Source organism: Cetorhinus maximus, unplaced genomic scaffold (assembly GCF_964194155.1).
Source record: "Cetorhinus maximus unplaced genomic scaffold, sCetMax3.hap1.1 HAP1_SCAFFOLD_914, whole genome shotgun sequence".
Classification (NCBI taxonomy): domain Eukaryota; kingdom Metazoa; phylum Chordata; class Chondrichthyes; order Lamniformes; family Cetorhinidae; genus Cetorhinus; species Cetorhinus maximus.
Window position 1 is genome coordinate 77,501 of NW_027596856.1, and position 7,500 is coordinate 85,000.

A 7,500-nucleotide genomic window follows, 5' to 3' on the forward strand; every position below is an offset into this window, starting at 1 on the left:
CAAAAGGGTTCTGGGCACGCACACAGTGTTGACTCTGTCCATGTCAAACACTCTATAGTGTGCAACCCAAGGGGACTCAGGCACCCCCGCCCCAAAGGTGCCTGTGAACAGACTTTGTATTTTTATTTTTCATCATCAAGTACACCGCCAGGTGACACTTTGTGATTTTTTTTGTTCATAAATACACATGTATATATATATTTGACACTTTGTCATTTTGTCTGTTCTTTTCGCCACACGCCATGTTTATTAAACCAGGGTTACCACCGGTCTGGACCCTGGCCGATATTTCAGACCGACAACGGAGTTCGGAAAGCCCGCACAAATTCATCTTAAATCCTCATATAGGACTTCCGAGAGCTCTTTGAAAGGTATTCTATTTGAAAACGCTTACCACCCTCAAAGTCGCACTTTTCTGGGCATTTTTAAAGTGTGACCGTTGTCTGAAAATGTTCTGAAAATCGTGTCCCCGAAAATCTCCGGGTACCCCGCCAACCTCCCCTGCCAACAATTGCAACCGTAAGGTCGGGCGGTAGTCCTACCGTCCAGGAGGCCCCAAAGCCCGCAAAACGCCATTTTGCCATTTTCTCATCGGGACTTCCGAGGGGAACTCATTAACGAGCTCCAGGAGTGGTATGCCAGAAATTGCAACTTGACCCGTCGCCGGGCACACCCGCTACTCTCTGCGGGAATACCCCCACCGGGTGCCGGGTAAAGGCCTCGGATCTGACCTCATGGACTTCCGTCTGCGCACGGATTTTGCTCTCGCGGGCCCAAGAGCCACTTTCCACGGCCTACCAACGCAATCCGAAGTGCATTGGCCAACCATTACAACGGGAAACACTTTGCCTCTCCGCCAGAGACTAAGTCCAATTGGTTAACCATTTCTCAGGAAAACACTTTGACTCTCTGCCAGAGACTAAGTCCAATTGGTTATCCATTTCTCATGGCCGCAATTTGCCTGCCGTTCACAGACTAAGTCCAATTGGTTAACCATTTCTCAGGAAAAGGCTTTGCCTCTCTGCCAGAGACTAAGTCCAATTGGTTAACCATTTCTCAGGAAAACGCTTTGCCTCTCTGCCAGAGACTAAGTCCAATTGGTTAACCATTTCTCTTGAAAACACTTTGCCTCTCTGCCAGAGACTAAGTCCAATTGGTTATCCATTTCTCGTGAAAACACTTTGCCTCTCTGCCAGAGACTAAGTCCAATTGGTTAACCATTTCTCGTGAATACACTTTGTCTCTCTGCCAGAGACTAAGTCCAATTGGTTAACCATTTCTCGTGAAAACACTTTGTCTCTCCGCCAGAGACTAAGTCCAATTGGTTAATCATTTCTCAAGGCCACAATTTGCCTGCCGTTCAGAGACCAAGTCCAATTGGTTAACCATTTCTCTTGAAAACACTTTGCCTCTCTGCCAGAGACTAAGTCCAATTGGTTAACCATTTCTCGTGAAAACACTTTGTCTCTCCTCCAGAGACTAAGTCCAATTGGTTAATCATTTCTCAAGGCCACAATTTGCCTGCCGTTCAGAGACCAAGTCCAATTGGTTAACCATTTCTCTTGAAAACACTTTGCCTCTCTGCCAGAGACGAAGTCCAATTGGTTAACCATTTCTCTTGAAAACACTTTGTCTCTCCGCCAGAGACTAAGTCCAATTGGTTAACCATTTCTCGTGAAAACACTTTGCCTCTCTGCCAGAGACTAAGTCCAATTGGTTAACCATTTCTCGTGAAAACACTTTGCCTCTCTGCCAGAGACTAAGTCCAATTGGTTATCCATTTCTCTTGAAAACACTTTGTCTCTCCGCCAGAGACTAAGTCCAATTGGTTAACCATTTCTCGTGAAAACACTTTGCCTCTCTGCCAGAGACTAAGTCCAATTGGTTAACCATTTCTCGTGAAAACACTTTGCCTCTCTGCCAGAGACTAAGTCCAATTGGTTAACCATTTCTCGTGAAAATACTTGGTCTCTCCGCCAGAGACTAAGTCCAATTGGTTAATCATTTCTCAAGGCCACAATTTGCCTGCCGTTCAGAGAAAAAGTCCAATTGGTTAACCATTTCTCTTGAAAACACTTTGCCTCTCTGCCAGAGACTAAGTCCAATTGGTTAACCATTTCTCTTGAAAACACTTTGTCTCTCCGCCAGAGACTAAGTCCAATTGGTTAACCATTTCTCGTGAAAACACTTTGCCTCTCTGCCAGAGACTAAGTCCAATTGGTTAACCATTTCTCAGGGGCTCACCGAGGGCAACCTGTAACGTCTCGCGGGCCCGGGGGCCCCTTTGCACGGCCTGCCAATGCAATCCGAGCCGCACTGTCCTTCGTTTGGTTAACCATTTCTCAGGGGCACACCGAGGGCACCCTGCATTGTCTCGCGGGCCCGGAGGCCACTTTGCACGGCCTGCCAACGCAATGCGAGGTGCTTCGCCCTTGGCCGCCTTCCCGGCCGGCTTCGGGACGTTTCGGGGGCTCTCACCGGGGCAAATCCGGTCCCCCGGGCGATTAGGAGGCCTCCCCGGGCAGGCCCGGGCTTCAGGCCGCCGCTTTTCCATCCCGGCCGAAAGAGGCGAAAAATGCCGAAAATGGCCAAAAATGGCCGCCGGCAGGGCCTCTCGGTCGGTTTGGCGGCAGCCTGGGTCGGTCCCTGCAGACCTGGAGGCTCGAGAAGGTTTTTGGCGATGTCGACCGATTCTCGATTTGCCACCTCCTACTATTCTGCAGGTACCCCGCCAACCTCCCCTGCCAACAATTCCAACCGTAAGGTCGGGCGGTAGTCCTACCGTCCAGGAGGCCCTAAAAGCCCGCAAAACGCCATTTTGCCCTTTCCTCATCGGGACTTCCGAGGGGAACTCATGAACCAGCTCCAGGAGTGGCATGCCAGAAATTGCAACTTGACCCGTCGCCGGGCAGATTCGCTACTCTCTGCGGGAATACCCCCACCGGGTGCCGGGTAAAGGCCTCGGATCTGACCTCATGGACTTCCGTCTGTGCACGGATTTTGCTCTCGCGGGCCCAAGAGCCACATTGCCCGGCCTGCCAATGCAACCCGAGGTCCATTGGCCTCATTGGTTAATTATTTCTCGAGAAAACACTTTGCCTCTCCGCCAGAGACTAAGTCCAATTGGTTAATCATTTCTCAAGGCCACAATTTGCCTGCCGTTCAGAGACTAAGTCCAATTGGTTAACCATTTCTCTGGAAAACACTTTGCCTCTCTGCCAGAGACTAAGTCCAATTGGTTAACCATTTCTCTTGAAAACACTTTGCCTCTCTGCCAGAGACTAAGTCCAATTGGTTAACCATTTCTCAGGGGCACACCGAGGGCAATCTGTAACGTCTCGCGGGCCCGGTGGCCCCTTTGCACGGCCTGCCAATGCAATCCGAGGCGCACTGTCCTTCGTTTGGTTAACCATTTCTCAGGGGCACACCGAGGGCACCCTGCATTGTCTCGCGGGCCCGGAGGCCACTTTGCACGGCCAGCGAATGCAAGCCGAGGTGCTTCGCCCTTGGCCGCCTTCCCGGCCGGCTTCGGGACGTTTCGGGGGCTCTCACCGGGGCAAATCCGGTCCCCCGGGCGATTAGGAGGCCTCCCCGGGCAGGCCCGGGCTTCAGGCCGCCGCTTTTCCATCCCGGCCGAAAGAGGCGAAAAATGCCGAAAATGGCCAAAAATGGCCGCCGGCAGGGCCTGTCGGTCGGTTTGGCGGCAGCCTGGGTCGGTCCCTGCAGACCTGGAGGCTCGAGAAGGCGTTTGGCGATGTCGACCGATTCTCGATTTGCCACCTCCTACTATTCTGCAGGTACCCCGCCAACCTCCCCTGCCGACAATTCCAACCGTAAGGTCGGGCGGTAGTCCTACCGACGAAGAGGCCCCAAAGCCCGCAAAACGCCATTTTGCCCTTTCCTCATCGGGACTTCCGAGGGGAACTCATGAACCAGCTCCAGGAGTGGCATGCCAGAAATTGCAACTTGACCCGTCGCCGGGCGCACTCGCTGCTCTTTGCGGGAATACCCCCACCGGGCGCCGGGTAAGAGCCTCGGATCTGACCTCATGGGCTTCCGTCCTCGCACGGATTTTGCTCTCCCGGGCCCAGGGGCCACTTTCCCCGGCCTTGCGAAGGCAATCGGAGGTGCTTCGCCCTCGAAACCGCCTTCCCGGCCGGCTTCGGGACGTTTCCGGGGCAAATCCGGTCCCGCGGGCGAAGGGGAGCCTTCCCCGGGCACGCCCGGGCTTCAGGCCGCCGCTTTCCGTGACCTACCGAAAGACGCGAAAAATGCCGAAAATGGCCAAAAATGGCCGCCCGGCACGGCCTCGCGGTCGGTTTGGGGGCAGCCTGGGTCGGTCCCTGCAGACCTGGAGGCTCGAGAAGGCACTTGGCGATGTCGACCGATTCTCGATTTGCCACCTCCTACTATTCTGCAGGTACCCCGCCAACCTCCCCAGCCAACAAATCGCAAATGCCGATCGGCGGGTGACCGTCCGGTAGTCATGCCGACGAAGAGGCGCCTAGGCCCCGCAAACGCTTCCAAATCCGACCCCATCCCGGACCGGTTCTTTTTTAAAAAAGGCTCCCAGGATTCCGGATTTTTTCCTGCCGCACTCGGGACCACCCGACGGACACGAAACCGGGAACCTTTCCCCGGTCCGACCCTCCTCGGCCCGGCCAGCCGACGTCGAAGCGGCCGACTGGTTAATGATTTCACCCTGCTCCGACGTGACGCGTTTTCCAACCGCGCATGCGCGGCTCTGCCTCCCGAACCGCCCCCTCACGTGGGGGCTCTGGGTCCGCCCCCCGGCAGCCATTTCCTCCTGCCGGTCCGTTATTTTACGCCGTTTTTCGCCCTCCAGCCCTGCCGGAATGCTGCCTGCTCGCTGGTTAACCATTTCGCTCCCTGCACTTCGGCTTCTGCCCAGCTGGGGAAGCCCGCTGCTGCCTCTAACCGTACTCACGGGCGGGCGGCTCGGCTGCGCGGCCTCCGGCCACGCCCCCTCACCTGGTTTGCTGGGAACCCGCCCCCGGCAGCCTGTTAGTCGTGCCGGTTCGGTCTTATCGGCCCTTTTTGCACCTTCCCTGCCTGCTGGCATGCTTCGGCTCACCGGTCAACCGGTTCCCCGTTCTCCACTTAGACTTTTGAGCTGCGGGGCTGGTCTGCCGCGAACTGCACCCGTATTACGGGGCGGGCGGCTCTACTGCCCGTACGGCTGCCCTGCCTGTTAACTGGTTAACCGTTTCCCCGTCCACTACTTCGTCCCTAGACCTGCCGGTGTGTTCTGCAGCTAACTGCACCCGTATTACGGGGCGGGACGCTCCGCTTACCGGCCGGCTGCCATGCCTGCTTAACTGGTCAACCATTTACTCACATATACTTAGCCCCTGGAGCTGCTGGGCTGGTCGGCGCCCTAACTGCACCCTTGTTGCCGGGAGGTCGGCACTAATTGCCGGCCGGCCGGCTGCCCTGCCTGCTAACTGGTAAACCCTTTACCCACATGTACTTAGCCCCTGGATACTGATGGGCTGTTCTGCACCTAACTGCACCCTGATTAGCGGGCGGGCGGCTCTAATTGCCGGCCGGCTGCTCTGCCTGCTAACTGGTTAACCATTGACCCACATGTACTTAGCCCCTGGAAACTGAGGGGCTGTTCTGCACCTAACTGCACCCTTATTAGCGGGCGGACAGGCGGCCGGCTCTAATTACCGGCCGGCCGGCTGCCCTGCCTTGCTAACTGGTTAACCATTTACCCACATGTACTTAGCCCCTGGAAACTGATGGGCTGTTCTGCACCTAACTGCACCCTGATTAGCGGGCGGGCGGCTCTAATTGCCGGCCGGCTGCTCTGCCTGCTAACTGGTTAATCATTTACACACATGTACTTAGCCCCTGGAAACTGATGGGCTGTTCTGCACCTAACTGCACCCTTATTAGCGGGCGGGCGGCTGTAATTACCGGCCGGCTGCCCTGCCTGCTAACTGGTAAACCCTTTACCCACATGTACTTAGCCCCTGGATACTGATGGGCTGTTCTGCACCTAACTGCACCCTGATTAGCGGGCGGGCGGCTCTAATTGCCGGCCGGCTGCTCTGCCTGCTAACTGGTTAACCATTGACCCACATGTACTTAGCCCCTGGAAACAGAGGGGCTGTTCTGCACCTAACTGCACCCTTAATAGCGGGCGGACAGGCGGCCGGCTCTAATTACCGGCCGGCCGGCTGCCCTGCCTGCTAACTGGTTAACCATTTACCCACATGTACTTAGCCCCTGGAAACTGATGGGCTGTCCTGCACCTAACTGCACCCTTATTAGCGGGCGGACAGGCGGCCGGCTCTAATTACCGGCCGGCCGGCTGCCCTGCCTTGCTGACTGGTTAACCATTTACCCACATGTACTTAGCCCCTGGAAACTGACGGGCTGTCCTGCACCTAACTGCACCCTGATTAGTGGGCGGACAGGCGGCCGGCTGTAATTACCGGCCGGCTGCGCTGCCTGCTAACTGGTTAACCATTTACCCACATGTACTTAGCCCCTGGAAACTGATGGGCTGTCCTGCACATAACTGCACCCTTATTAGCGGGCGGGCGGCCTCAATTACCGGCCGGCTGCCCTGCCTGCTAACTGGTTAACCATTTACCCACATGTACTTAGCCCCTGGAGCTGCTGGGCTGTTCTGCACCTAACTGCACCCTGATGAGCGGGCGGGCGGCTCCAATTACCGGCCGGCTGCCCTGCCTGCTAACTGGTTAATCCTTTACCCACATGTACTTAGCCCCAGGAGCTGCTGGGCTGGTCGGCACCTAACTGCAGCCCTATGGCCGGGCGGGCGGCCTCAATTACCGGCCGGCTGCCCTGCCTGCTAACTGGTTAACCATTTACCCGCACGTACTTAGCCCCTGGAGCTGCTGGGCTGGTCGGCACCTAACTGCACCCGTATGGCCGGGAGGTCGGCTCTAATTGCCGGCCGGCTGCCCTGCCTGCTAACTGGTTAACCATTTACCCGCATGTACTTAGCCCCTGGAGCTGCTGGGCTGGCCGGCACCTAACTGCACCCTTATCACCGGGCGGGCGGCTCTAATTACCGGCCGGCCGGCTGCCCTGAGCTGCTAACTGGTTCACCATTTACCCACATGTACTTAGCCCCTGGAGCTGCTGGGCTGGCCGGCACCTAACTGCACCCTTATCACCGGGCGGGCGGCTCTAATTACCGGCCGGCCGGCTGCCCTGCCTGCTAACTGGTTAACCATTTACCCAAATGTACTTAGCCCCTGGAAAATGATGGGCTGTTCTGCACCTATCTGCACCCTGATTAGCGGGCGGGCGGCTCTAATTGCCGGCCGGCTGCTCTGCCTGCTGACTGGTTAACCATTTACCCACATGTACTTAGCCCCTGGAGCTGCTGGGCCTGTCGGCACCTAACTGCACCCTTATCACCGGGCGGGTGGCTCTATTTACCGGCCGGCTGCCCTGCCTGCTAACTGGTTAATCATTTACCCACATGTACTTAGCCCC